The sequence below is a fragment of the Balaenoptera borealis genome, assembly GCF_965194805.1.
Source record: "Balaenoptera borealis genome assembly, chromosome: 10".
NCBI classification, from domain to species: Eukaryota; Metazoa; Chordata; class Mammalia; order Artiodactyla; family Balaenopteridae; genus Balaenoptera; species Balaenoptera borealis.
Genome location: NC_138874.1, coordinates 5698641 through 5725384, shown reverse-complemented (window position 1 = coordinate 5725384; position 26744 = coordinate 5698641). Strand labels below are relative to the sequence as shown.

General features: G+C 55.0%; 1 long non-coding RNA gene across 3 annotated transcripts in view; it reads left to right on the top strand.

Annotated features, from left to right (window-relative positions):
- The first annotated feature begins 1298 nt into the window (after positions 1-1298).
- LOC309635637 overlaps positions 1299-26744 on the top strand; it is a 29830-nt gene continuing 4384 nt past the window's right edge. The window contains exons 1-4 of one of the 3 annotated variants that reach the window (XR_014248936.1): positions 1299-2290; positions 3030-3188; positions 10988-11108; positions 16627-16750. This is a non-coding gene — a long non-coding RNA (uncharacterized lncRNA). Of the gene's footprint in view, positions 3189-10987; positions 11109-16626; positions 17169-26744 lie in introns of those variants that run through there. The other 2 variants (XR_014248937.1, XR_014248938.1) reach the window with 2 other exon arrangements.

Below are 26744 nucleotides of genomic sequence, written 5' to 3'. Positions count from 1 at the left end.
TACCTCCATCCTTTCACACAACACTGTCACTTGGACCTCTGGTGGCCCTGGGAGCAGGCAGGGCAGGCCATACTCCCATGAAACAGCTGAGGTCTGGGAGGTGCAGGGACCTCCCCCAACCCTGGGTGGCTAGAGAGCCTTTCCCACTACTGCTCCTTTTTTTTTTTTTTTTTTTTAATTGGAGTAGAGTTGATTTACAATGTTTTGTTAGTTTCAGGTGTATAGCAAAGTGAATCAGTTATACATATACATACATCCACTCTTTTTTTAGATTCTTTTCCCATATAGGCCATTACAGAGTATTGAGTAGAATTCCCTGTGCTATACAGCAGGTCCCTATTATCTATTTTATATATAGTAGATTGGGATTGACTGCTCTTGTTTTTCATCCTTCCCACATGCCAAGTCCGACTGCTGAAGGAGGAGAAGAGCACCTTGGAGAGCGACATGGACCCTGAGCCTCCAGGGCACATGCCCTGCAGACCTGCCTACAGCCTCCAGAGGCCTGCCCTGCGGAGACCAAGGGCTCGGGGTGTGATCTCAGCTACCCCCCTGCCCCTGCCCTGGCAGCCCCAGAAAACCCCTTGGCCTGGATGGAGGGGGTGGTGCACACTCCCCCTGCAGCGGAGGGCAGGTTCTGAAGCTTCCTGCTCCTTTCCAGCTCCCAGGGATCCCCTCATCATCCCTGAGGGCTGGTGCTCTCAATCTTCCCAGGCTGGAAAATCTCAGGAGGTCCCGGGGAAAAAGGCAGTTCCCCCAGATATGCCCACACCCAGCAGCTGAGGCCTGAACAGAGCTCAGATTTCAGCCATGAGAGTAACTGTCTCTGTAACTCCTGGCACCAGGCTGGGCTTCTTGGGCCCGCCTCCTCATGGACCTTCACAGCTGCTTCCTGAGTAGTTGTGGAAGAGGTCACCTCTGAGGTTACCGGCTTCCCTGAGGTCCCTCCACTAAGTGGGCTGAACCCCGAGGTCTCCCTCCTGCCCCACCCCAGTCCGCTCAGTGACATTTCCCAGCACCTTCTCCAGGCGGGTGTGGTGCCCTCAGCACTTGTCATGCATTTTCATCCTCACAGCGAGCCTGAGAACGAGGTAGAGTTGTTACCCTGTTTTATGGAGGAATATTCTGAGAACCTTGAGAGGCTGAGCCACTTGTCAGGGTCGGGCACCAGGAAGCAGGGCCTCTGAGTTTCCAAAATGCTTAGACGGCCTGTGACACATTCTCTTTAACAAGAAGTCCAAACTGTGCTGCCTCTCCGCCCCAGACCCCTCAGTCCCCGAGGAGCAGCTCCGCACACGCGCGTGCACACGCACACCTGCAGGGGAGCCCACCCTCCGCCCACCCGCAGGCGGCCATTCCCCAGGCTCCGGGGAACAAATTACATCACAGGAAATCGCAGTGTGAGGGACGTCCCCAGTGGAGGGTTTGAGACAGAACACATGTGGCAGAGCGGCGGGTCAGGCCCAGCTGCTGCAGATGTCCGCCACAGCTGGAGGGCCGCCAGGCACCAGGCCCTGTGCGTCTCGTCGGGGGCAGGGCCTCGGCCGAGGGTCCGCAGAGCCATAGCCGCACAGGCCTTCCAGCCAGCATGGGCCCTGTTGCTTCTCCACTCGGGAGTGCCCCTCCAGGGCATGGGGGCTTCAAGGCAGAGTTTCCTCATCTGTACAATGGGGAGAAGATCAGCACCATGACCTTCAGTGAACGGAGCCCACGCAGGTAAGGGCCTCACGGTGCCCGGCTTGGAGGCGCAAGGAACGATGTCTACGACAACGGGAAACTCGGCCTCTGCCCTCAATGAGCTGACAGCCTGTGGAGGGGGCGAAACTGACGTGCCTGAAGCTGCGGCCACTCAGTGCCCGGGGCCGGACAGGTGAGCCCCTACCTCTCTCAGCAGAGAGAAGGCGAACAAGTCAGTAAGGAAGATACCGGCCGACTCTGAGGAGCAGGTGTAGAGGAGGGGGCAGACAGGCGAAGGGGACGGAGACTGCTGGGAGGCGTGATTCGCACAGAATGGCCGGGCGTGCTCAGGGAGGGCCCCTCTGGAGAAGCCACAGCTGAGCTCAAGCTGAAGAGAGCGATAAAGCCAGACAGGTGAGGAGAAAGGGGACCCGACAGAAAGAAAAGTACAGGGGCCGGAGGCCAGAAGGACGGGCGGCAGTGTAGTCCCAGGGAAGGAAGTGGCTGAAGAAGGAGAGGGGCCAGGAGGCCACGAAGGGCCCTGGGGGCCATTGGAAGGAATGCGGGATTTATTCTACCGGCGACAGGAAGCTACTAAGAGACGTGCATGAAGGTGGGTCAGGCTCCGACTGTCGTTTTGGAAAGCTCGCTCTGGCTAATGTGTGTGTGAGTGGGGGAGGTGCTGGGGGCGCCCAGAGGGGAGCAGGGAGGCCAGGGAGAGGCTTCTGCTCGGCTCTCGGACAGAGGTGGTGGTGGTGGTGCTGTCCCCTCCCTTTCTTCGCCCACCCCCCACCTGTGAGGATGCCAAAGTTGCCCAGGCCTGACCCCTCAGGCAGGCTCTCAGCACCTGGGACTCCGCCCCCCACCCCCATATGCTGACAAGACTAAAACTTTGTCCACAGGGGAGCTTCCTGGCAGGTGGGCTCATCCCTACCTCGGGCAGGTGGGCTCTGGGCTGCAGCAGGGAGGCATCTCCACCCCATCCCACCTACTCAGCCTGCATGGCCCCCTGGGCCACCCCAGGCCCAGCTCAGTCTCCTAATCCGCAAATGTGTAGCCCTTTCCTGGTGACTGAGACAGAGGATCCCTAATTGTCAGCAGCTGATCTCAATTAAAATAGAAACGCCTCCCGTGATTTGCAGGTGGGAGCTGGAGTGGAGAGCGTGGGGACGTTTACACAGACGTGGAAGGATACTGCCAGAAATGGGTCCACAGGAGTGAAAGCAATTTATCTCGATGAGTTGGGCCAGTGGGTGATTTAATTAAGGCCAAAGCAGCCCTGGGCTTTGGCCCTCCCTGCCGGGCGTTGCTGGATGACGGTGCTGAGCCAGCCCTTCTTTCCTCCTCTCCAGGACACGAAGGTAGGAACGCAGCCTCGGAAAGTGCCGATGTTCCCACTGCTTACCAGCTCGGGTTCCAGGACCTCGTACCTAGACTGCATTCCAGGCATAGCGGGGGAAGACGGGGACCCCTAGGATGCTGCCCTGGGGAGGGTCAAGCATGTATGTACGGTAAGCACCCTAGGGCTTTCCACACGGCAACTGCGCAAGAGGGCACAGCCAGTCAGGGGCAGGGCTGGGACCCACACCCCAGTCAGTGTGACTGACACCGTGGCCTAGTGCTGGGGAGGACGCAAGACCCGAGTGCAGTCACGTGCGAAGTGCCTGGGCGAGGGCTGAGGGAGAAGACTATTCCTCAGGCCACAGGTGCGCCAGGCTGGGGATGCCTCGGGAAGGAGATAGTCCTTGAGATGGATCCTGGAGAATAATTAGGACTGTTAGCTCAAAATGGAGTTCACCAGCAGCCAACCCACCCCTTTGGCTACCAGGGCCCCTGGGAGACGCTGACAACAAAGACGCAAAGGAGAGGAAAGGGTACAGCACACCGAAGCCCAAGACAGGCTATGGCAGGGCACAGCTGACGGAGCTGGATGGCAGTCACGGAACCACTGCCCCACGGAGGAGGAAGCCATGCTCTTACATGGCCTGTCTGTCCTGCCCCTCAGAGCACAGCACAGGGCCAGGCAGAGACCTGGAGGGTCCTGTGCCCGGGGGGCACGGGGGCTGCCTACCACCCCTCCTTGTCAGGAAAGAAGGGCGGGGGAGAGGCCGCCCACTCAAGGTGTGCAGGCCCAGCCACTCCGGAGCACTGGGGACCAGAGGCGGAGGGTGTAAGCTCTGTGCAAACATCCTGCCTTCTCCCCAGGATATTTTCTGTAATAAAAGACCATGGAAATGTCAGCTAGTCTAAACAAATAGCCAGGTTTTACAGAGGATGAGCGGCCCGCTTTTTGAGGTGGCTTTGAAAAATTGTGTGCCAGGAAGGAAGCTCGGAATCCTTCCTGGTGGGGCAAGCATTTAGGGCCCAGAGAGGTAAGGCTTACAGGGTTCCTGGGGAGGAAGGGGCGGGTGGACCCTGGGCCTGGTGTGGGGCGACTGTCTCAGGTGGCCCTGAGGAACTGACGGGTCTCCCTCCTGAGGACCCTCAGGCAGGGCTGGCCTGTGCCCTGCGGGCAAGGGGATGGGGGAGGGGCTGACAGCAGACGACTCAGGCTCAGGGTCTCTCCCTTCCTCCCCTCCCCCTACAGGGGTCCACTTCCTGTAGCCCCATCTTCCCTCCGTCCATCTCTGTGTTAGGGAAGGCCCCCGGGGGTCTGACCCTGAGGGACCTCCCAAGGTGAGCTGGGCCTCACTGCATCCACTGGACAGGGAGACAGGGAGGCCCAGAATGGGGGAGGAAACTTAACACCAGAGCCTGAACATACTGGGGCCTTCGCCTGGTTGGGGTGCTGGGGGAGCCGCTAGAGCCTCAGCGTGCACAGCGTCCAGGGAGCTGGATCCGTTAGGGGCTGGGGGATCCCCGAGACCCTGCCGCACACAGCGGGCCCTAGGTGCCCACACTCCTTGAGGGGCAGGTCCAGCTGCAGCCACTCACAGGGCGGGGACGGACTGGGCCCAGGCTGTCACCACAGTCAAGGAAGGTTGTCAGGGTGCTGGGCCCATGTGGGTTCACATGACCCCTGTGCATTGTGTCCAGGCAAGAGCCACGTGCAGGGAGAGCCAGCAAGTCGGCAGTGGCTCAGGAGTGTGAGGCCGGCCGCTGGTGGGCAGGCTGGAGCTGCTCAGAGGGCCAGGAGGTCGTTTTCAGGGCAGTGAAGGTGGGCCACCTGGCCCTGTGGCCTCATTGCAGACACTCACACCTCCTGTCACTGATCCGGGAAGTTGACCCCACCACAGGCAAGGCTGAGCAGGTGGGCAAGGAGCCAGGACCAAAGCCAATGGTCAGCCCCCCGGCCAAGGCAAGGCCTCTGGGCCGGAGGCACAGGGAGAGGGGTGCAGACTCTAGAGCCCTGTGGGCCGGGCTAGAATCCCAGCTCTACTCCTGTGTGCCAGCAGGGGGACCTTGGACCAGTAAGTCACAGAGCCTCCCAGATCCCCATTCCTCATCTGTGGAGTGGGGAAGTAATTTCCACCACACGTGCTATGAAGAGGAGACAGTAGGATAATTTGCTTGGTGCCAGGCACGGGGCAGGGCACTCAGTCAGTGGAGGTTCATTCCCCTCTCATGATGTCTCTGAAGTGGGTGCCAAGGCGGGCGCTTCTCATGACGGAGGACACCTTCCTTGGGCCTCTGGAAGAGACGGTCCTGTGCAGCAGGTGAAATTTTCCAAAAACGGCCACAAAAGTATTTCTAGTTCCACGCGCTCTCTCAGAACCTTGCCACTTTCTGCCAAGAGGGAGTCTGTTTCCTCTCCCCTTGAACTCGAGGTGGGTGCTGAGCACGGGAGGCTGAGTGCCCACATCACCCGGTCCACCTCTGGTCAGATGAACCTGGGAGAGCCCTTGCCTGGTGCAGCCTGACTCAGGAGACAGGGCCCCAGTGACCGTTCTGTCCCTCTTAGCCCACGGCCCCAGGACCAGGCTAGACTTGGAGCCCAGAATTCCTTGATCCTCAGGAATACAAACCCACCTGTCATGAGCCAGAGGCTGGGCCACTCACCATTCAAACTCTGTCTCATTTAATCCACAAGAGAATCCCATGCGGTCAGCCCTGTTATTTTTCATGTGAGAAAATGGAGGCTCCAAGATCAGCTGAGTCCCTTGTCTAATGTGTCCCGAGTTGACCTTGGAAGAGGCGCACTAGAAAATGATGTAAAAGCCCCCACTCTAGATCACTTCCCGGTGCCCCTGTGCCAGCCGCTGCCCCATATTGCTGGGGTGAAGCAGCAGCTCTCAGCCACAGGCGCTCCCATCAATCAATATTTTTAATTACTTACATGATTGACTAATAAAATTCTCCACCGACTAATTGATTTTGTGATCAAGCGAGAGCCTCTGTTTTTATTAAAAGGTTACTTAGATGAATTTTTTTCCCCACTGAAATGGGAGGTTGTATTTCTTTTGGTCATTTTGGAAGGAGAAAAATGGGAGGGGCCAGGAACAGGAGGAGACCCAGAGGCCAAGAAGATTACAAGCTCAAACCAAGAGACCTGTGTTAAATTAATCGGCAGCCACTCACCTATTTGTCCTGCCAAATACCCAGAGGCTCCAGCAGCGGGTCAGGCGCTGGCCAGAAGGACCCTCGGGCACACACTTTACCAAACCCAGGCTTAGCCAGAGCTGCTTCTGTTGTTTTTAAAAGTAAACTGTAAACTTTCCTTTACATTTTAATGAAAGTATTGGCTTTTCAGTTCTAAAAGTAACTCACTCTGTGTGCACAGTTTGGAAAAGACAGGCAAAACTAACAAAACAGCAAAGCGATAAGAGGGTTCTCAGCCTGGAGACTTGGCCTGAAAAGGCAGTTGATGGAGATGCTGTGAGAAGAACTGCAGGGCTGACTCCCACTTTTCCAGGGGTCCAAGGCCCCAAAGAAGCATCACCATAGAAATCACCCAGGTCCCAGTGTCCAGAGAAAGCTACTCACGGTTACCACGTCAGCGGGCTTTTGGTTTTGGTTTTCTGCTTTACCACATTGGTGTTTGACGGGTTTGGTGATGTCCTATGACTTGCACTGACCTTTAAAACTGTAAATGACTAAACTAAACATTTGTAAATGACTCGGTGTGGCCTGTCCTGTGGAGGAGCTATTGCCTGTGACCTGTCCCTGTGGTACACACCAAGGTCACCTTTCCTGGGGGGTGCCAGGCGTTGATGGGGCCAGGGGCATGGAATAGGCAGTTAGGGTGAGGGAGAGTGGAGAGTTTGGTGAAGGAGGGGCAGGGAACAGAGAGTGGGCCTAGGCCCTGGGAGAAGGGCACCACTCACGGGCCTGGGCAGCCCTTCCCTCTCCAGTCCTCAGACTCCTCACCCGGTGTGGCCATGCTTCTGCAAGGGGGCTCTCGGGCCTGGCCACTCCCAGTTCTCAACAGATCGGACTGCCGCACCAGCTCAGCTCTGGGCCACAGGCCTGCCTCTGCCTGTCATGTCCACGGTCACGGCCATCCCACTGTCCCTGATCTCACTCTGACCGCATCTCCTGTTAACTCCTACATACCCAGCAACCAGAACGGTGGATGGCACACGGTGGGCGCTCAGTGACTGTGTGACAGGTGAATGCTGAATAAATCCATGTTAACCATCAATACTCGTGATGGCTGCCAAACGATCCTTCTGAGCCGGCCTTGGAGCTGGGAGACGATGACCTCCACGCCTGCCCTCTTAGGAAGGTCACGGCAGGTGAACAGAATGACAAGCGCCGACACGCCTCTGCCTCGTGCCAGCCTGGTGTGCAGAGGCCTCTCTTCCACCCTCGTGGACAGAGGCAGGAACAGCCAGAGAGGGGCCTAGGGACTCCCCAAGGCCGCACAGTCGGTCTGAAACGGGGGTCTGGTTCTCTGCAGGGGACGCTTCTCAGAATCACCCAGAAGTCCAGCCCCACTGAACCAAAGCCCAGGTGACCTGCCCTCACCTGGGTGTGAAGTCCCCAGACCCATGCGGGAGCCGTGAGGCTCTCACCAGCCCACCACCATGCCTATGGGATCCAGAACATCTCTGGAACCTAACTTACATTTAAATAAAGTAAAATTCATTTTTTTTTCCTTACAAAAAAATAACATCTATTCAAAGTGGAAAATTGAGAAATTTAAAAAACATAAAGAAAAAAAGGTCAGTTGTCCTCCTGCCCTGAGTGCTAATGACATGTCAGAGATGCAACGGCCCATGAGGGAGCTGGCCACCCCTCTCTGGATCTCAGGACGTCTGAGGGATGTACTCATATCCAGGCCCGTTGCGACCTCCACGTTGCTGGCTGCCCTTGATGCGGTGAGTCACTCCCTCCTGGAAGTGCTTTCCTCCCTGGCCGGGACCCACGGAGCAGCAGCGGGTGGTCATAGCAGAATCCCGGCCCACACAGATGGCCCTGGAGTCTCACCTCACCTGCCACCCACCCCCGCTGGTCCCCTGGCCGGCTCCACCCTCTCATCCTGACGTGTGGACTCTGGAATGTCCCGGGAGCCTCCGTTCTTGGTCGTCTTCTCTCTCCCTACTCCCTCCTCGGTGAGCTCATCCAGGCCGTGGCTTCATGCATCTGTGCACTGATGCCACCCACGAAGATCACTCTGACCCTCTGAAAGGCACCTCCAGGGTGACTTGTAGCAACTCCTGCTCCATCCCTGGCACTCACGCCCCTAGGCCCAGGCCTCTCCTCCAGGGCAGCAGGTGGCAACCTCGTCCTTCCCAGTGCTCCATTCAAAAGCCTGGGGGCAAAGCCACCGTGACTCTGCTGTTGTCCCCCACCCTCCATCAGCAAACCCTCCCACCCCACCCAGGGGTCCCACCCATACTGGCCCTCAACTAGACCACAGCAATCGCTCCTGACTGGTCTCCCAAGATGCATAGCCCTCCTGGAGCCCCTGGAGCCCACCAAGCATGTTGCCTCAGTCCCCCAAAGCCGGGCCTGAGACAAGGACGTGGGGTGGGTAGTTGGTTTGGAAGGCGAGGCGGGAGGCGGGAGTGAGAGAGAGGAGAGGGGTGGCCATCAGTGGGGGCTGCTGGGCTCCCCCTGAGAAGCTTTTCAGGATCATCCACGGAGAGGATGTGCGGCTGGAGCACTGACCGTCCCCACTCCCACAGCCACACCCCACTGCGCAAGGGCTGCCATGACTTTATCTCCCCAGACCCCGGTCTGCCTTGGGAAGGCCCCAAGTTACTACTTTTCCTTTTGTAATAAACAAGTACAGTGATTCCACTCTTGCTGCTCAAATGTTCACCCACAAATTTAGCATCTGCTGATGACCCTTGTCTGAATCAATTATTACAATTGTTGCCAAATGATAATTTTTCTAAATTCCATCTACATTTATTAGCTGATATTATACAAAGACTAGCTTTTGCTTTTCTATTTACTTATTTAATCCCGTTATAGATGCATGGAGTTTTAATTCTAGTGGTTATAATTCATTACTGTAATTATTGATACTTACTTTAATGCTCAAAATGTCCTGATTGGGTCAGTGGGAGCCCCTTCAAGTTGTCTCCTGTGTCCCTTTGACACGTCCCCATCATAGTTTGACTACTTCCTTACTTTCTGTCACAGCAAGCTATCCTAAGCCCATTTTTAAGTTCCCTGTCCCAGCCATGGAATCAGTCATTTCTCCGAGGAGCCTTCGTCCCTGGCTCCTTTTAGTGGAGGCTGTATTTAGAAACCAAGGTTTGGGTACTGGATGTTGTGACTGGGGTGTTTGCAACATTTTTAAAGACTGAAAGTATCCAGGATTAGTGAGGCATGGGTGAGGAGCACGCTGGGAGAATGACTAGAGAAGCAGTGAAGAAAGGCATTTGGCCCTACCTGTCATACCTGTCAGATGGTGATAGGCGTGCACATGGACACAGCCGTGCCACTTGTAGGAGTCTCTTCAACCCAAACTAGAACACAAGCACACAAAAGCAACACGTCGGAAACAACCAGTGTCCATGGACACAAAGTTAACTAAGGAAATTGCAGTACTCCTTCCTAAAGAACACCCAGCATACATTGAAATCAATGAACCAAATTTAAGTCCATGAATTATTTTCAGAGAAGAAGCAACTTACAGAATGCCATGTATAGACGGATTTTTTTAAAAAATTTAAGATCAGATGTGTGCATCTTACATAGGTGAGTCTGTTTGTGTAGGGAAAACTGAAAGGACACCCTCTAATCTCCTAGGCAATGCTATCCCTCTGAGTTGTGGGGGAAGGTTGTGGAAGTTGAAAACATGGGAGCAGAAAATTATACTTTTCATTTCACACACTTGTGAACTATCTGAAGGTTTCATAGCAGCCACGTATTACTTTCACAATAAAAAAAAAGCTTTAAGTGATAATAGGTGAAGAAGAGACAGCCAGCTCCCCAGCTATAAGACTCTACAGTATTACTGAATACTCAAGTAACTTTAAAAATAAAGAAGGGGCTTCCCTGGTGGCACAGTGGTTAAGAATCCGCCTGCCAGTGCAGGGGACACGGGTACAAGCCCTGGTCCGGGAAGATCCCACATGCCGCGGAGCAACTAAGCTCGTGCACCACAACTACTGAGCCTGCGCTCTAGAGCCCACGAGCCACAACTACTGAAGCCCTGGCGCCTAGAGCCCGTGCACCACAACGAAGAGTAGCCCCCGCTCGCAGCAGCTAGAGAAAGCCCACGCGCAGCAACGAAGACCCAACACAGCCAAAAATAGATAAATAAATTTATTTTTAAAAGACTTTTTAAATAAAGAAAATGATGTTCATCAGAAGTGAGGTCAATCAGCTTTGGAAATGCAAGAAGAAGGAAGAGAAAATCTTGGTAGTGTTCGCTCATACATGCCCTGGAGCAGAGGAGAGGCCTTAGCCCAAGGTCTTGGTTCTCTGTGAAGTATCCCCACAGGCTCCCCAGCCTGAGGCTCTCAAACATTTTATTTTTTTAATTTTTTAAAAAAATAAATTTATCTATTTATTTATTTATTTTTTGGTGGCGTTGGGTCTCGGTTGCTGCGCGCGGGCTTTCTCTAGTTGTGGCGAGCAGGGACCACTCTTCATCGTGGTGCACGGGCTTCTCATTGCAGTGGCTTCTCTTGTTGCGGAGCACGAGCTCTAGGCACGCGGGCTTCAGTAGTTGTGGCATGTGGGCTCAGTAGTTGTGGCTCTTGGGCTCTAGAGCGCAGGCTCAGTAGCTGTGGCGCAGGGGCTTAGTTGATTTGCGGCATGTGGGATCTTCCCGGACCAGGGCTCAAACCCACGTCCCCTGCATTGGCAGATGGATTCTTAACCACTGCGCCACCAGGGAATTCCCTCTCAAACATTTTAGATGGCACCTCCCCAGCTCTGATCCTGGCTCTCCACCCTCCTTTGGCAGGTAGCTGGCTTCCCCAGAGCAGTGCGTGGAGGGAGGGAATGAGGTGGCCGTGAAGCTTAGGACAAGAAGCCTCGTCAGGGCTGTGCTGTTCTTCCCTGCCTCCTGATCGTAGAGATACATGGTGAGTACCATCTGTGATTGTGAGGATGGATTCTAGAGCCAGACTTTCTGCATTCACATCTTGGCTCACTGCTTACCAACTTGGGCAAGTTCCCTCAACCTCTCTGTGCCTTAGTTTTGACACCTGTAAAATGTTCCCCCTTGGGTTATTGGAAGATCAGATGAGCCAATATGCCAAGTGTTTAGGATAGTTGCTGGCATGTAATGAACACTCAAAAATGTTATTTGTATTATTATCATTCCTAGTGGTTACAGTGGACACACCCTTGTCTCAAAATGCGATGGGAATGCAGCTAGGGTTTCACTGTCACATGTGATACTGGCTGATAGCTACAGTGGTGTGCATTAGCCAGCAATGCTTGCAGCTGCAGAAATTCCAAACACAACAGCTTAAATTAATAAGGTTTTGTTTTACCTCAGTTTACAAGAGTCCTGCAAGTTGACAGCTGCTGGCCTGGGTTCAGCAGCTCAGCCATATCAGGGCCTGTCTCCGCAAGTGCTTTGCCTCTTTTTCGTACATTCTGCCTCAGTGTTACAGTATGGCTGCCTCAACTCCTGACGTCACATCCACCTGCAAGGCAGGAAGTAGGGAAATGGAGAGAAAACTGGAAATACCAGCCACATATGGCTCTTTTATCAAGAAAACAAACCTTCCCAGAATCCCCCAGCTGACTGCCAATCATATCTCTTTTACCAGAACTGTGATATTTGACCACACTTAGTTCAAGACAGGCTGGGAATATAGTTAGCTTTTCAGCCTCAATAGCACAGATCACAAGGGAGAGGAGGTTGGGAATGACCTTGCAGAGCCTGCCATTCTTTTCTTTATCCCATGAAAGAAAAATCTGTGTGACCATGTTTAGTGAATCGGAAGTGGGTGGTGAGGTTCACCAAACATTTTCTCCTGCTCTTGGGGTCCATCTAAATAGAGGCCCACCCGCTGTGAAAGAAGAGGCAAATGTCCAGCTATGGGGACCAGCTGAGAGCTCACATTTTCTTGGGGACTTAGAATTTTCTTGGGGGCTGAGAGCCTTGCAGAGCAGGAGCCAGGGCTTCCAAAGTCCCCAGTTCCAACTTCCAAACCCAGGCACCTCTCTGCCAGAAATGGCCATTGCTGCCAGCTCCAGGCCAGTGAGGGAGCCAGAAGCAGTCAGGTTTCTAGACCCAGCCCTTGGCAGCAAGGGCATCTCTACTCCTTTCCTCCTGGACTGGTAACCTGCTTTCCATCTTCTGGGCTATTGGGAGCACTGGACAGGCCAGCCAGGGAGGAGGCGGCTCCCATGTGTGACTGCCACAGCTTCCCTTCATGTCCGCTGGGCAGGCCAGGCTGATGGTATCTAGTTCCTGAGACCCTGCAGTGAACTCAGACCCCAGATACTGTTTCTTGATAACAGCTTCACCTTTTCCAACTCTTTTAACAAATATCAACTCCTGGCTGAAACCCAAACTCCTGGCTGAAGACCAACTCCTGGCTGAGACCTCCTTGCTGCTTCCCAGAAAACTCCTGGTCTGAGATGGCCGGGGGAGGAGAAGCAGGCTGGGCGCCCAAGACTCCCTGCGTGCCCCGGGCAACTCAATGCCTTCTCTGGGCCCCAGTTCTGCAAAGCAAATGGGGTGCATCAGGTGCTTCCTGGGGTTGCTCTCCTCTGCACACCTTCTGCAGGTTCCCCTGGCTCACACATCATGGCACCTGGGCTCTGCCCCAGTGCCAGGTGCTGGCTCTGTGGCCAGGCACGGGCCACCTTCAGCAGGAGGGCCAAGGCCACAGTCCCAGGCCTCAGCGGAAAGGCAGTTCGATATTTCTGAGTTTGTGGGAAGTGCACTTTGAACACATTTGCATCAATGGAGGAAGTAATATCTCTCCCAAGAGGCCAGAAAAGAAGGAAAATTCCATTTGTCAAGACATCCAGCCCTCGGGTCCTGCTCTTACTACCTGCTTTCTTGGCCATGGAGAGGCACCAAATCCTCCTAGGCCCAGATGAAGAGGAAGGGAAACAGATGCTGTAGCAAACAAGCGGTTTTTCCTCAATTCAGTGGCAAGTTTATACTCTCATAGTGATTTTGGAACCCAGGCAGAGCAATACTTTGACTCTCCAGGGCACTCTCCCCACCTGCTGGTGCCACCTTGGTCACTCTCCCAGAACTACAGAGTCACTGCCCCCCAAGGGCTCCTGCTCACACAGCCTGTGAGGTGGTGTTCTCAGTCACTCCATTTGCCAGATGAAGAAACCGAGGCTTAGGAAGGCCAGCCCCACAGCGGGCACCTGGACCTGGGCCTGGTCTTGCAGCCCAGCACGCTCGGACCCCTGACTGCACCCTCAGCTCAGGCCCCCAGAGTCTCTGTCCTGTCCCCAGCACCTTAGAGCTCACTCAAATGTGTCTTGGGTTGGCTGTAAAGCTTAGGAGCCCTTTTTTTTCCCCCCAGTTTCTCACAAACCACATGAGACAAGGCTGTAGATGCAATATGAGATTAAAGGCTGAACCTCATCCAGGTCAGGAAATTCCGAGGGCAGTCGCCCAGCTCGGCTCCAGCTCGCTCTGTCACCCCCAGGGTCACTTGTCCGCCGCGGGAAGTCAGGGGCCGGGCGCGTGCTGCAGGGGCACCTGCATCCTCCGGAACTTCCTGAGGACCAGACGCTCTGATTTCCCGACTGGCTCCCAGGGACGTTTCTCTCTCCCTCTCTCGGGCCTGGTTCCAGCCACCTCCCTCCCTGCTGCGTCCTGGGTGTTTCCCTCTCCAGCTCGACCATTCCCATCAGGTCCGAATATACTGTTATTTGCCCATCTTTCAGACATCCCTCTGTTGGACTCAGACCGTCAGGTTGCTAGGTCAGCACTCAGCCTCATCTTGTGGTCACTCAGTGCTCCGGTCCCGCTGCCCAACCCTGTGCTCGGCCGCGTTGCAGGCTCTCTGCCCTGGCCTCCCCACCCCTCGGTCCTCTCCTCCCCTCTCCCCACACTCACTCCTGTCCCATGGCTACAAACACTCTACACGCTGCCTGGCCTAACCGCCTCCTCAACCCTCCGCCTCAAGGTCGGACAGGCGTCTAGGGCCTGTGAACCCCGACCTCCAGGTCTCCCCAAACCTGCCCGCCACCACCTGCCTTTAGATGCAGGAACTCCTCCCTCACACCCCACGTCTAATCCTGCGGTCACCTTTCAAGTAAACCCAGGATCTGACACCTCTGGCCATCTCCCTGCTGCTGCCCCCCACCTTCCCTAACACTTATCACCTGCCTGTTAAAATGTGCATCTGCTCAAAGTCTTAAAGGCTCCCTTTCCCCAAGTTCAGAGTTGAAGGTCAAATGCTAGCGTGACATCCCTCCACCCTCCCTGCCCTGCCCCTGCCTCTTGCCCCTCTCACTCTATTCCAGCCACCTTTGTCTCCTGAGCTCCCACCAACTCCTGTCCCGGAATCTAACTCTGCCCCTGGGATCCTGGGGCTCAGTCTCTCCCTTCTTCAAGTCTTCTCAAATAACTCCTCCCCTCCCACTCTATTTTAAACTACACCCCCTACCCTGGCACTCTCTACTCCTCTTTGTATGAGTTAGCTACTGCTGAGTGACAAATTAGCCCAAAATGTAGAGGCTTAAGACAACATTTGTACATTTATCTCGCAGGTTCTATGGGTCAGGAATCTGGGTGTGGCTTAGCTGTTCCCCTGGGTCTCTCATAACTTCAGTCAAAGTGTTGGCTAGGCTGTGGTCCTCTCAGGGCTGGATCTGTGTCAGGCTGTCTCATGAGGCTGTGGGCAGAAATAAGCTCCTCTTGGGCTGCCCTCAGTCCCTTGCACATGGGCCCACCTGGTGCTGCTCGAAACATCAAAGTGAGCAAGGAGGAATGGGAGGGCATGCCAATAAGACAGACTCACGGTCATTTGTAACCGAGTCTTGGAAGTGCCAGCCCATCACTCTGCCTTTCCTATTCATTAAAAGCAAGTTCTATGTCTAGCCCACAGTCAGAGGGAGGGGATTGCACAAGAGTGTGAGCCCCTGGAGGTGTGACCGCCTGAAGCCACTTCTGAAACTGGCGACCACACTGTTCCTGCTGGTTTTCTCATAGTATTTCTTCCCATCCGACTTACCATTCTGTTCACTATCTGTTTCCTCGAGTGAAAATGCAAGCTCTTTGAGGTCAGGGCTTTTCTATGTTGTTGCAGGCTGTATCCTCACCACCTACACCATCACAGCACATAGCCGGCACTAAATAGATGCTTGTTGGGTTGGTGCTGGTGAACTTCAAGAAGTTCTTTACAATGCAGGAAAACAGCCACCCTCAGTGACTGTCCTTTTATTTTCCTGTGTTACAACGTGATCCAGTGACAGGCACTGAAGGTTGATTCCTGTAAGAGTATAAGAGGCTGGGGTGTGAGACCCCAGTGCTGGAGCCATCCTGGTTACCATGCCCACGGTCAAGAAATCATAGACCTCACGCCCTCTCTGAGACTCAGCCTCACCCTTGTGAAATGACACTCGGTCCCTGAGCCTGATCTCAGAGTCTCAAGGGCTCTATAAGGGAGTGGTGCTAATTTCATTCTTTTAAATATGTGTTTTCAAATATTTTAAAAATCATAATTTGTTAAAAATACTCTTGGGGGACAGTTTAGCCCTATCTCCCAAAGCTTTAAACGCACATACTCTTTGACGCAGCAAGTCCAGAGCCTGGAATTATGGATTTTTCACTATATTCACACATGAATGTAAAGATAGGTATACAAAGACGTGCAATGCAACTTTGTTTATTATAGCAAAAGAATAAAAACGCTCAATGTCCTCAAGTAGGGGGCCAGTTAATTAAACTTGGGCGCATCCACATAATGGAATAGCACACAGCTATTGGGAAGACCCAGGGAAGCCACATGTCCTGATGTGGGTGAATCATCATCTCAGTTATTTAATCAACAGCTATTTCTTTAGCCTCTACTATGTTCCAAGCATTGTTCTAGGCACCAGGGACACAGAAGAGCCAACTCCCTGTTCTTGGAAGCTTACATTATAGTGTAAAACCACACACACACACACACACGTGCAAATGAGCATGCAAACAAATACAGCAATGCAAATATAACAGGGTTCTAAGGAAAGCGAAGTGGAGCAGGGAGAGCGTGGGAGTACTGCTTCATAGAGCGCAGCCACTGAGGAACATCTGAGCAGACATCTGGGCAAAGTAGGGAGAGGTCAAGGGCATGTGGGACTAGCACCTCCCAGATAGAGGAGACAGCCAGTGCAGAGGCCCGAGTACCAGCAGGCATGCTGTATTTAAGGACAAGCACAGCAGGCTGGAGGAGGCCAAGTGGAGTGAGGAGGAGGGGGAGCGGGAGGGGGAGGAGGCTGAGGCCAGGGAGATGGGGTGAGCTGAGGTGGGGAAGCACCCACCCATCTGAGCAGGCTCTGGACCACTCATCTTGTAGGCTGCAGACTCAGGGGCAGGCAAACTGGTGCAGCTGCTGAGATATCGCCCTAGCTGGGGTGGGGCCTCAGCTGCCTCCTCCATGTGATGGGCCTTGTTTTTTTTCCCAGCATCACTCTGGGGCTGTGAGGAGGACAGAAGGGGTTGAGGACAAAGGTGGGAGCCCCACAGGAGGCCACTGCAACAGCCTGGGGAGGACAGCAGCTTGGACCAAGGTGGCCATGACCAACACAGGTGGGTGAGATTCTGAATATGCTCTGGAGAACCAACAGAACATGCTACTGGATCAGATTCAAGGTATAAAAGACAGAAGGGAATCACTCGTTAACTCTTTGGTCTCTGTCCTGAGAAACTGAGTGAATATGGCACCTTTTACTAAGACGGGAAAAACTGAAAGAGAAGCAAGATTTGGGGGTGGGAAAAGCGGAAATTAAGAGTTTGTTTTGGGGAGTTCCCTGGCGGTCCAGTGGTTAGGACTCCGCGTTTTCACTGACGAGGACCCGGGTTCAATCCCTGGTCGGGGAACTAAGATCCCGCAAGCTGCGCGGTGTGGCCAAAAAAAAAAAAAAGTTTGTTTTTGATGCATTAAACCTGAGTTGCCCACTGGAGGCCATGGAGGGCAGGCAGCTCAGTAAGTGGACTTCAAGGGGGAGGAGGGGCTGAGGGAGCAGAGGCGGGTTGGAGGGGAGCGTTGGGGGCGGGGTGGGCTGGGTTCAAAGCCGGGCCTGGATGAGGTCGCTCATCCAGGAGCGAGTGTGGGGTAAGCTGGCGGCCCAGGATGGGCATCCTTTGTGAACACATCCATGTTTAGCAGTGGAGCCGAGGAAGGCACACGGATGAGGAAGAGGAGGGGCTGTGTCCGGGAAGCCAAGTGAGGAGAGGTCCGGGGTGGGTGTGGGGCGGCCGGCAGGCAGATGGGCACGTCCAGGGCTGCCGGGCGCTGAGTGCACCGTGGACAGCGGAGGGTCACCGCAGGCCCAGTGGGGTGGAGGCCTTCAGCCTTCAGGCTTAGACAAGGCTGGAGTCAGTGCTTCCGGCTGAGCCCTTTGACATATATTGCTGCAAGGTGGGTGTCACCTGTGCGCCAGGTGAGGAAGGAGGCCTCAGGTGGGCCGGTGAACACTGGACCACACCAGGCAGTGGAAGAGCAGGGCGTGGGCCTGGGTCCTTGTGTGCAACAGCTGTCCCTGCACCCTGGCCAGCTCCCCCCTCGTGTTGGGGTCCAGGGGGGCCTGGCTCAGGGCGTTCTGTCACTCACAAAAGTGTCACAGGTATAGAGTGCAAGCTTGGTGAGGTTGCAGCCCTGCCCCACCCAAATACCCTGGCTGGGAGGAGCCGACCACCCAGGGTCCCCCTGAGGCAGGTGGGAAGAGGCAGCCCGGGGCGGGGGCCACACGTCCCTCCCGTGTGCCCTTGATCAGAGCGTCTGCCCTGGCAGCATCACCTCATGCTGGCTGTGTCGTTACTGATGGAATCACAGCTTGCCAGACGAAGCAACAAGATTCATAAAACGCCCCAGGCATGACAAATCCTCCCTTTGAGTGGGTCATTTGCTGAAGGAGATTCCACCGATGACTCATTCCTTAGATTGGAGAGTCCTGGCATCACAGACGGCCAAAGCTGAGGAGACTTGAGAGAAGATTATGGCTGGTCTTTGTGCTGATGGGCCCACGGGGCCAAAGGGGAACACAGGTGTGACCTGTGGAGTATTGACTCAGACTCACATCAGCGGCAGTAGGGAGGCATTTTTTGCACTGTGTCCCTAACTCCTGATGGTGAATCATATTGGGAACCTGCCCCCTTGACCCAGACTCCCTGGTGTGACCTCTGGGCCATGATGTGGCAGCTTACATTTTCCCCAAATGACCACAGCAATATTTCTGCCCTACATGCTGTTCCAGAATCTTGCCATCCACCCCACCGCCCCCATTCAGATTCTATTTCCCCTCTCCTTGAAACTGCGCAGGTCTTCATGGCTGCCGTGATGAAGAGAACATGGCAGAGGGATGCAGGGTGACTTCTGAGGCTAGGACGCAGAAGGTGATGTGACTTTGACCACCGTGTTGTAAGGAAGCCCAGCTCCTACAGGGCTGTATGTCTGTGTCCTGGTGGACGGTTCCAGTGAAGGCAGAGGGTCTGGGCTGGCAGCCAGCACCAACCACAGTCACATGAGGGAGAACCTTGGGTGGTTCCAGCCCTGCCTGCAAGCCACCCTAAGCTAAGCGGAGTGGAGCAGAGACAAGCTACCCCAGCTGAGCACTACCTATGTTACAGACTCATAAGCAAAAGAAATAATGGACGTGAGAATAATAGACGTGAGAACAGTGCCCTAGGTGATCCCTCGCCTTCCCTGAATTTCTCTGTCCCAGGGATGCAGCACTCGCTCTGTGGATGACCTACTGAGGACGTGTGTGGACCCAGGGCTCCTTGTCCTCAGAAGCTCTAATTGGTTTGGGTCTGTGAGAGCCACTCAAGGGGGTCTGCCGTGCATGGGAGGGGAAGTGAATCATGCCTGGAAGCTTTGCCTGGGGGTTTCTATGGGAAATGTTTTCATGGTAGCAGAATGTTAAGTATTAGCCTTCAGAATGAGATATTTGATCATTTTCCCAAAGGTTGTGAGGTCTCTGAATCCCTCCTGTGATCTTACAGCAAGCTGAGCTCTGGCCTGCGGAGAAATTGCTTTTTTTTTAAGCCTCCACTGAAAACCACCAGTGGCAGGGCTGCTGTGACAGCAAAAGCACACTGAGCAGGGTGGGTCAATGGGGCATCAAACAACACGCTGAAATTCTCTGGAATAAGTTTCACCAAGTGGGGGTCTGTGATTTTGTTTAAAATACATATTGTGTGATTACGCCTACACCAGTAATGCCCGTGAAGTCCTTTTCATTAGAACAACACTGACCTGTTACTACGTGAAAGGACAAGCAAGCACTCAGTAGCCCATTCCTTCCATCTCTTTGGCTGGCTGGAGGTGCCCTAGATGGGTCACCATGGGGTTTTGGATCCAAGGTCTCTGCCATCAGTGGGTACAGAAAACATCACCAAGACAGCAGGAGATGTGGGCTATGGCTCTCTTGTCCACTCCATGCCTCCAAAAGCCCACATCTCCAGCAATTCTCTGACCTCTATCCCAGCAACATCAGAGCCAACATCCCAAAAGGGCCTCGGCCCCTAGAATGCACCAGGCACTATCAGTTTCCCGTGACTGCGCGGCTTGAACAATAGAAGTTTATTATCTCACAGTTCTGGCGGCCAGAAGTCTGAAATGAGGGTTGGTTCCTCTGAGGACCGTGATAGAAGGATCTGTCCGAGGCCTCTCTCCTCAGCTTGTGTCTCTTCACCTCAACTTCCCTCTGTGCATGTTTCTGTCCAAATTTCCCCTGTTTATAAGGACACCAGTTATATTTGATTGAGGCCCACCGCAATGACCTCATTTTAACTTGATTACATCTATAAAGACCCTATCTCCAAATCAGTGTGACCTCAGGTCACATTCTGAGGTACAGAGAGTTAAGGACTCCAACATATGGATTTGGGGGGATGCAATTCAACTCCTAATACAATGAAAAGAATAATATTAGGGTTTATGTTTGTCTCAGTAGGATTCAGGATGACTGCACGGTAGCCCAGACCAGCATCCTGGGCGATTCAGCGGGCAGAGGTCACTGCCCTGGGGCCAGGAGGCCTGCTTTACTCTGTGGCCTTGGCCCATCTCTCTGGGGCCTCAGTTTCCCCATCTGTATGATGAGGCTTAGATTGAGTGGTACCTTTGGGCCTTTCCATCCCCGAGATTGCTCGAGGTCACTAGTCCCTGGCTTTGCACCACATAAGGCATGGAGGCCTGCCCCGGGTCCACCCACTGTGAGGGTGAGCAGAAGTGTGGCCATCACCCAGGGCACCCTGCCAGGCTGCTCGGGGTGGGGCACGCAAAGGAGACACCAGTAGGCCTCCCTGGGAAGGGCCAGGCTCTTGTGTCATCAAGAACAAGGGACCAAAATGTCCCTTCCCCCCAGAGTTTCCTCACTACTAGCGCTACAGGAGTTTTCCTTGGGGGCTGTACGGTCAGAGTCCAGCAGCAGACGACGACACATCTGAAGAGCAATGACTAGGGTTTCACATAAGAGCAGAGGGCAGGGCAGGACGTGATGAGAGGCTGGCACAGTGGGGAGCTGGTGCCCCCCCGGACAGCTGCCGGAACTCCAGAGTAGACAGTGTGGCTGCGGGACAGTCGGGGCTTGGCAGGGAGGGGCTGTGGGGTCCACACTTTGTCCTCCTTGCATCAGCCTCCTCTGGGGTCTCCACATCGAGGGCCACGACACGGTATTCCTCTGCCCCGCCCCCCCAGGAGCAGGTCCAAGCAGGATGGAGAGCAGGGAGCCAGCTGGGGGCAGCCTGGCTGGCCCTGACACTGGCTTGCCCACCCCCAACCCGGGTGTGGCTGGTGCATCGTGGCGCAAAGCTGAGCAAGCACGGCCCTCACCATGGTGGAGCGAGGCTAAGTCGCCGCTCACCTGGCACAGCAGGAAGGCCAGCCCTGCAGCTGCGGTGAGGCCCATCTGCTTCTGGGCATGAACCCCAGCTTGAAGCTCCCTGCAGAGAAGCACCCCGGGGCCTGACCGGCAAGGGCTTAGACTTAAAGCTCCTTGATTGAAACAGCAGATCCTAAGTTTGGGATGGTGAGAATAAACAGTCGCTTAGGCAAGTTCCACCCTAAACCAGGAGTTTGGAGCGGTAATTCTTGCAGAGCAAAGATGGGTGAGTGATTGATTACCGTCAGGAGGTTCACCTAAGCCCAGCTCCCAGTGGGGGTCCCACTGCTCTGGTCTCCGGCAGCACCTGGCCCAGCCTACCCTGCCCTCTTCTCCCCCGGCCGCCTCCTGTACCCCCAGAGGAGTCGGGCGCTGGGGTGAGGCCTCGTGAGATGGTGCCATGACCCAGACTTCCAGAAACCCATCAGCCGCAGGCCTGGGGCTCACCAGGGAGGTAGAGGAAGGGGAAGAAAGAGTGGATGGCTCAGATGGGCCCTGCTCCCAGCAGCCTCCAGGGCAGCCCTAGGCGCCCCCCCCCTCGGCTCCCTTCCCCAGCCCCATGGGTAGGCATGGCTGGGTGGCCCCATTTTTCATCCCTATCGATTATGCCGGCAGAGGCCTGTAGCACAGAATGTAAATCATCGTCCCTGGGGTATTTAACCCAGGGAGGGTTAGTTGGAGGTGGCATCCCTTATAAGTCCCGCATCTGATGTTTTTATATTAATTCCTATAGTGGCCAGATTAATTTTTATTCCACTGACTGTTATCTCTTCTTCATTGACTAGGAGACATTTCTGAGCAGTGCATATCTCATGGAGTATCAGTCATTTAGTGGGGTGCTTCCTCTGGCTGCAAGGTTTTCATTAATGAAAAAGGAATGAAAATTCCTTTGCTCCAAAGACTCAGTCTTTGGAAATAGCAATGCACAGGCCAGCCAGAGTCACTGCCACCGCCACCACCGCCACCTATGTGTGCTGTCTGGAGGCGTCTATGAGACCCTAAGGGTGCAGGGTCCCCTGGCCTCCCCTCTTCCCTCAGTTTCCCCAGTCCCCCCCTTGGCCATACACAGCTGCTGAGTCAGGCTTTACCAAGTGACCATGCCTTGGCAGAGACCAAGTCCCCTAGAGCTGTGCACATGGTCGTCAGGAAGATGGCAATAGCCGTCTTGCTCTGAGGGACCCAGTTGAAGAAATAGGTCCCCTGCAGGGGAGCAAAGCAGGCGTGTTCTGGGTGATGGCGATGGCGATAGCCCTCTTGCTCTGCAGACGGGGGAAATGCGTTTGCTGTAGCCTCCCTGAAGCTCAGTACCGTGCAAGGGTTGGGTCACAGGTCGCAGTAGGATCCAGCCCAGTCACAGAAATGACCCCCCCCCTTTACCTGCACAGTGAGGGTGTTGGGTCCCCCAGTGGACTCCAACGGGCCTGAGTCTCACATGAGGGACCCAGCTAAAGAAATGGGTGTTAGGGGGAGACAGCTGTATGCAAACTCAGGTGAGTCCCTGCAGGGGAGTGAAGAAGGGGTGTTCTGGGTGGGCTCCCAGCGACGCCAGGACCACGGGTGTAAGCCAGGGGCGGAAGGAGGCTGGGAATAGTGAGGAGAGACGCAGAGGAGGAGAGGCTCACTGGGGACAGGGCATGCCGGTGGGAGGGTGAAGCGGGTACCTTCCACCTTGAGACCCTTACCTGCATCTCTCCCATCCCATCATGCTCTGGGGCAGCGGATCCCACAGTGTGGGCCCGGGACCAGCAGCATCAGGAACCCCTGGGAACTGGTCCCGAGGGCAGCCTTGGAACCTGAGGGGCGGGCTCCCGTTGTGTTTGACCAGCCCTGCACTAGCGTTTGAGAACCGGGAGCAGTGTGGAGTGCGGGAAGGAAGCCCAGAGAAAGAACCCCTGGGCTGGCACCTCACCTGTAAAATGGGATGCTGCTACCACCCGGGCAGGTGCTGTGACCCTGAACGAGTTAGAAGCTCCAGTCCAGGGCTGCCCCCAGGTGGGATGTCCATAGCCATGAGCTGTTCTCACTTGCGCCCACCCAGGACCTGCCTCCTTTTCTAGGAGAGATGATTCGGGCCCCACAGCTTTGCCATCCAGGGCGACCTCACTCAGCCTTTCTTCTAGGGGTCAGACGTGAATAATTAAGCCCCAAACCTTTAGGATTTTGAGAATGCTGATAAATTACAGATGCAAATGGGTAACCAATCAACCTCCCCACCCCCTGCCCCAGCCAGGGTATCCACCTGGGAAATAAAACAGAGGTCATTCCCTCCGGCCCCACCACACAGGCAAGGTCATGAGAGACCCCAACAATGATATGTAGATTATAGGCTGCTTTCAGTTTGTGGGCAGTTGCTTCCAAGACAACCGTGAAAAAAACAAAAAGAGGTTGTTGTGAATGGGGTTAAGAAATTGGCCGTATCCAAGCGTCTGGATCCTGTAAGGAAATAATTATGAGGCAGGAGCGAAGCTTTAGAAGATTATAGGTGCTTCATCCAAACTCTTCTCATCCATCCCTTAGGCGGACTCCTGATGAGGGTCTTGGCAAGTCCCAGGGGCAGAGGAGGTGACTTAGTGGCCTGGGGTGGGGGGCTGGGTGGGGATAGGGAGGGCCGGCACGCAGGTCCCTGCTCAGTCCCAGCCTCTCTGCATCAATCTCCTTGTTCGTTCATTCCTGACACAGCCTGGGATAAAATGACCAGGACCAGGAGAGGGGTCTGGGGTGAGGAGAGGGTCTGAGACAGGCCCCTGAGGGCCAGGGCTAGGGGGCGGGAGATGGAGGAGCAGGGTGGGAGGGCAGAATTATCCACAGAAATGGAAAAACTGAGGTCAGGTTTCTCAGTTACAGCAGCTGGAGCTGTTGAAAATGTGGTTCCAGGTGTCCTCAGAAGGTCTCCCTTAGGTGTCACCTGAGGGGAACGAGGGGACCTCCTTGCAATCAATGTGGAGTCTCGGTGTACTGGTTGATGAGAACATTTCTCCTGCCCCTGGGAGATGTCCTGTCTGGAGAACAGCACAGACACAACTGTCCCTTCTCTCCCATCCCCCACTACCCCAGTGCGCATCTCACAGCTGTGCTAGGAAGTGGCCTGCCTGTGCCCCTGAAGCCCGCGCCACCACTAAGTTCACTTGGGCTTCCTCTCAGTTCCATCTGTGTGTTTTCTGCGAGCCAGGTTCTGGGTCTCAGTGGGCCCCTCCTCTTCCCACCTGGGTGCCGTGTGCCCCCGACCCACCCACACGCACTGTGCTGGGAAGACAAGCCCAAGGTCAGTCCAGCTCAGCCAGGGGTCCTCCCCATGTGGCCCAGAGCCACAGCACAGACGACCTGGGGTGAGTTCTTCCACGCTGGCCTCATTCAAGGATGGGAGAGATGGCATCCACCCCCTCACAACGCAGCCCCTGTCTTGGGGGGCAGGCAGAGGGCTGAGCAGCACACACGGGGTACTAGAAGCAGCCCCACATGTGGCCACTTGGTGCTCAGGCAAGAGCTGGGCAGAGGGCGGCTGCAGGACCCGGGGCTCCCTGGAGGTCCTGGGACAGAGCCCAGGATGGGCAGGTGGGGGCCTGTCTCTAAGTCGGAAGGGAGAAGCTTCCAGACATGATTGCATCTGACCTTCTCCTGTGTCTCCTCTCTGGCATAGGGCCTGTGGTGAGCTCAGCTCCTTCGTACTCCTGGGCTTCAGCGTGAGGGATCTTTGTAAAGTTTCCAATCCACAGAAAATTGCCAACCTCCGAAGGCCTCAGGGGGACCCCCGTCCTCCACACAGAGCCCTTCTCATCCCTGAGGACCAGCCATCAGCCTCCTCTGGGTGGGGGGGATTGGGGAGGAGAGGAGGAGTTGCTCTGAGGCAGGAGAATGCTTCTAAGCTTCTAAATCAGCTTCCCGAGAGACCCCCCATCCTCCACCCCCCCTGGCCTGGAGCACTGAGGTCTTCAGAACCTCCCAGAACATTTCTCAGTTGAGCTATCCCAGCCCAGAGCCAACCCCCAGGGAACCGGGAGTAAGAGAAGCTTCCCTTGCTGAGGATCTCTGTATCCTTATGTTTAAAGGGCCGGAGGGAAAAGAAGGATTCTGAGCTTTTAAGAGAAAGTCCCTCAACAAAACACTTCCCGATGCTCGTCTGACACTAAAAACCTATTAAAGTCATAAACTTCTCCTGCAGAACACGTCTGAAAAATGTATTTATCTAAAGGGCATCTGTGTTTGGTCTCAAACTCAAACACTCCAAATGTCAGGCCCCAAATGATTTATTTGGGGTGCCTTGTTCCCTCCTTGTGAGTTGTCTTCCGGCTCCAGCCCCTGCTCCTGTCTCCCCTTCTGCTGATGTTTATAGACTAGACGGGCTCCCACTCACACTGAGAGGGCAGCCCAGAGGAAGAAGGGGCGCAAAGGGGTGTGAGTGTGCACACGGGTGGCAAGCGCTGATGCTGTCACCGCAGACGGCCACGCCCTTCCCTCCTGCCTCCTGAGCATACCTTGTGCCTTTGCCCAGGTTGTCCCCTTGGCCACGAGGGTCATTTCTCACGGCAGGTCACCCGACCGGCACTCTGAGTCCTCAGCAGGTCCCCACGCAGAGGGCTAGAGATAAATACAGCACAGTTAAACCAGGAAGCGGGATTTCCCTGGCGGTCCAGTGGTTAAGACTCTGCGCTTCCAACGCAGGGGGCATGGGTTCCATCCCTGGTTGGGGAACTAAGATCCCGCATGCCTTGCGGCCAAAAAAACAAAAACAAAAACCAGGACGCACACTGGGCCCCCTTCAGATTGTCTAGATGGAGCATCTGAGCACGGACTGGGGAGAGGGGTAACTTTGGAGCCGAGACTTCTGAGTGTTGAATAGGAGTTGAACAACAGAAGGGGCCAGGAGGAGGCAGGAAGAGCTTCCCAGGCAGAAGGAACAGCCGGTGGAGGTCAGTGGCCAGAGAACACGTGGGGAGTCTGGGACCACGGGGGGGGGGGGGCTCTTGGGAGCAAAGGGACAAGGGCCCTGGAGAGGGGCCGGATGCTGAGCTCCCAGCACTAGCGAGCAGGCCCTTGGGTCTCAGGCTGCTGCACAGAGTCCCCTGACAGCCCTTCATCACCGCATCTTAATATGCACGAGCTCATCAGCCCCTTTCCAAAGAGGCCCCTGAGAGCAGGGCCCTGCAGCGCTCACTCTGCCTACAGGAAGCAGGGATTTCAGGAGGCATGGTCAGGCTCGGGGCAGAGCCTGAAGGGGAACAGAAGATTCCCCAGGGCGAGTGAGAGAGTGTGCCCGGGGTGAACCCCAGCAATGCCACTGTCGTTCTGGGCAGGGGGGTGACTACGGCATCTTCACACCACCAGGAAACAGAGTGGCAGCTGCTGGATCAGAGAGCCCACTGGGGCTGGCGAATTGGCAGGCTCTGATTTCTCCGCTCTCCCTCCAGTGGGGGAGGTTTGGGCTAGGAGCCTGCCCAGCCCCCAGAAGCCTCCGAGAGAGGCTGGGAAGGTGTTTCTTAGAGCATCAACGCCCAGCAAGTACACTAGCCACATGTGACTATTTAATTTTACATTATTATAAATTCAGTTCCTCAGTCACACCAGCCACATTTCAAGTGCTCCACAGCCACACTTGGCCAGTGGCCATCGCGTTGGAGAGCACAGAGCAGGAAGTTACCACCACTGCAGAACGTTCCACTGGACAGCGCTAGGGGATGAAGGCCTGGCTGGCCAGCTTCTCA